This window comes from Oncorhynchus mykiss, chromosome 19, assembly GCF_057628025.1.
Source record: "Oncorhynchus mykiss isolate SJ-2025 chromosome 19, ASM5762802v1, whole genome shotgun sequence".
NCBI lineage: Eukaryota > Metazoa > Chordata > Actinopteri > Salmoniformes > Salmonidae > Oncorhynchus > Oncorhynchus mykiss.
In genome coordinates, this window is record NC_143040.1 from 1,170,001 (window position 1) to 1,173,560 (window position 3,560).

General features: G+C 46.4%; 1 protein-coding gene across 4 annotated transcripts in view; it reads right to left on the reverse strand.

Annotated features, from left to right (window-relative positions):
• The window catches only part of LOC118936872 (Krueppel-like factor 3), a 32,298-nt gene extending 29,033 nt beyond the window's left edge, over nt 1-3,265 (reverse strand). Inside the window, exon 1 of one of the 4 annotated variants that reach the window (XM_090209842.1) lies at nt 2,903-3,265. The gene's annotated coding sequence lies outside the window, so the exon portion shown is untranslated. The remainder of the gene's footprint in view (nt 1-2,902) is intronic. The other 3 variants (XM_090209837.1, XM_090209843.1, XM_090209838.1) reach the window with 3 other exon arrangements.
• Nucleotides 3,266-3,560: the final 295 nt, after the last annotated feature.

Here is a 3,560-nt window from a genome sequence, read left to right on the forward strand (position 1 = left end):
TAGATCCACCAACATAGAGCTGTAGATCCATCAACATAGACCTGTAGATCCATCAACATAGACCTGTAGATCCATCAACATAGACCTGTAGATCCATCAACATAGACCTGTAGATCCACCATTTATATTTTCAACAACTTTTACTTCACTACGTTACTAAAGAAAATGGTGTACTTCTTACTCAATACATTTTCTCTGATATCCAAAAGTACTCAATACATTTTGACAGGAAAAGGGTCCGATTCACACACTTATCAAGAGAACATCCCTGGTCATCCCTATTGCCTCTGATCTGGTGGACTCACTAAACAGAGAACATCCCTGGTCATCCCTACTGCCTCTGATCTGGAGGACTCACTAAACAGAGAACATCCCTGGTCATCCCTACTGCCTCTGATCTGGAGGACTCACTAAACAGAGAACATACCTGGTAATCTCTACTGCCTCTGATCTGGTGGACTCACTAAACAGAGAACATCCCTGGTCATCCCTCCTGCCTCTGATCTGGAGGACTCACTAAACAGAGAACATCCCTGGTCATCCCTACTGCCTCTGATCTGGAGGACTCACTAAACAGAGAACATCCCTGGTCATCCCTACTGCCTCTGATCTGGAGGACTCACTAAACAGAGAACATCTCTGGTCATCCCTACTGCCTCTGATCTGGAGGACTCACTAAACAGAGAACATCCCTGGTCATCCCTACTGCCTCTGATCTGGTGGACTCACTAAACAGAGAACATCCCTGGTCATCCCTACTGCCTCTGATCTGGAGGACTCACTAAACAGAGAACATCCCTGGTCATCCCTACTGCCTCTGATCTGGAGGACTCACTAAACAGAGAACATCCCTGGTCATCCCTACTGCCTCTGATCTGGAGGACTCACTAAACAGAGAACATCTCTGGTCATCCCTACTGCCTCTGATCTGGCGGACTCACTAAACAGAGAACATCCCTGGTCATCCCTACTGCCTCTGATCTGGAGGACTCACTAAACAGAGAACATCCCTGATCATCCCTACTGCCTCTGATCTGGAGGACTCACTAAACAGAGAACATCCCTGGTCATCTCTACTGCCTCTGATCTGGAGGATTCACTAAACAGAGAACATCCCTGATCATCCCTACTGCCTCTGATCTGGAGGACTCACTAAACAGAGAACATCCCTGGTCATCTCTACTGCCTCTGATCTGGAGGACTCACTAAACAGAGAACATCCCTGGTCGTCCCTACTGCCTCTGATCTGGAGGACTCACTAAACAGAGAACATCCCTGGTCATCTCTACTGCCTCTGATCTGGAGGACTCACTAAACAGAGAACATCCCTGGTCCTCCCTACTGCCTCTGATCTGGAGGACTCACTAAACAGAGAACATCCCTGGTCATCTCTACTGCCTCTGATCTGGAGGACTCACTAAACAGAGAACATCACTGGTCATCCCTGGTCATCTCTACTGCCTCTGATCTGGAGGACTCACTAAACAGAGAACATCCCTGGTCATCCCTACTGCCTCTGATCTGGAGGACTCACTAAACAGAGAACATCCCTGGTCATCCCTACTGCCTCTGATCTGGAGGACTCACTAAACAGAGAACATCCCTGGTCATCCCTACTGCCTCTGATCTGGAGGACTCACTAAACAGAGAACATCCCTGGTCGTCCCTACTGCCTCTGATCTGGAGGACTCACTAAACAGAGAACATCCCTGGTCATCTCTACTGCCTCTGATCTGGAGGACTCACTAAACAGAGAACATCCCTGGTCATCCCTACTGCCTCTGATCTGGAGGACTCACTAAACAGAGAACATCCCTGGTCGTCCCTACTGCCTCTGATCTGGAGGACTCACTAAACAGAGAACATCCCTGGTCGTCCCTACTGCCTCTGATCTGGAGGACTCACTAAACAGAGAACATCCCTGGTCATCCCTACTGCCTCTGATCTGGAGGACTCACTAAACAGAGAACATCCCTGGTCTGTCCCTACTGCCTCTGATCTGGAGGACTCACTAAACAGAGAACATGCCTGGTCATCCCTACTGCCTCTGATCTGGAGGACTCACTAAACAGAGAACATCCCTGGTCATCCCTACTGCCTCTGATCTGGAGGACTCACTAAACAGAGAACATCCCTGGTCATCCATACTGCCTCTGATCTGGAGGACTCACTAAACAGAGAACATCCCTGGTCGTCCCTACTGCCTCTGATCTGGAGGACTCACTAAACAGAGAACATCCCTGGTCATCCCTACTGCCTCTGATCTGGAGGACTCACTAAACAGAGAACATCCCTGGTCATCCCTACTGCCTCTGATCTGGAGGACTCACTAAACAGAGTGAGTTTTACTGAACTAATTTTACTGGGTGACTTTTACTCAAGTAGCATTTTACTGGGTGACTTTTACTCGAGTCATTTTCTATTAAGGTATCTTTACTTTTACTCAAGTATGACAGTTGAGTACGTTTTCCACCACACACACACACACACAGAGACTAGAACGCAGGAACGCACAGGCAGTAATGTTAAAGGACACCTACTGTTTGTGTGTGTGTGTGTGTGTATGTGTGTGTGTGTGTGTGTGTGTGTGTGTGTGTGTGTGTGTGTCCAAATGGCCCACTCGATCACGGACATAACACTAGACTATGTTACATGAATTAGACCGATGCCTGATTTACACGTTGTGTTGACGAGGCGCTTCGATCATGTCAATCATCACACAAGTAACACAGTTCGTATGACAAGACTATAACAAGATTATACAAATCACCAATTTATTAACCAGCTATCTAACATAAAGTACAAGCCAATCACCAATGTTTAATCAGTAAACATAAATAACATTGTAGCCTAAATGGTTTCAGTGTTTAGATTTCAGTCAAAAAAACTGAAAAAAACTTACTTTACAATGGAGAATATTGTGTGTTTATTCGTGAATTATTCCCGTTGTTTAAATCTCTTTGTAAACTGTCTCCGTGCGTAAGGTAAAAAATACAAATAAAAATAAATAAATCCGTTTTAAATTCCGTTCTGTTAAAAAAAAAAGTGTCGCAGTCGAAAATAACAAAACCGTGTCACACGTATCGGTCAACCGATCGCCGTTTGGAAAAACAACAAAAACTCCGAATGACAGATAAAGTCGGGACTGGCACGGAAACAAAACTTCCCCCGGTTACGAAATTCTTCTTCTTCTCCTCTATTTCTCCGGAGACACAGCGAGTGCGTTGTTGAGCGTGTCACGTGACCGCGGGCGTAGGGCGGGACTGGAGTGGGTTCGCAGGGGAGACGAGGGGTGGGGTCGGGTCCGGTCGGCTCGGCTCGGGCGGGGTGGTGTGCGCCTTTTATTATTAACAGAGAAGGGAAGAGGAAACTTTGGGCGTGACGCGGGCGTCAGCTCGAGAGCAGGACGTGTGACGTGACACACAAGGAACTAAAACAGAGACGGAGAGAGGCACGAAGAACAATTGTCTAACATGAATTAGATTATAGCCTAGAATATGAATATATATATATATTTGGCCTACAGTTCTTTCGATGTATGTATACAATTACAATGGATA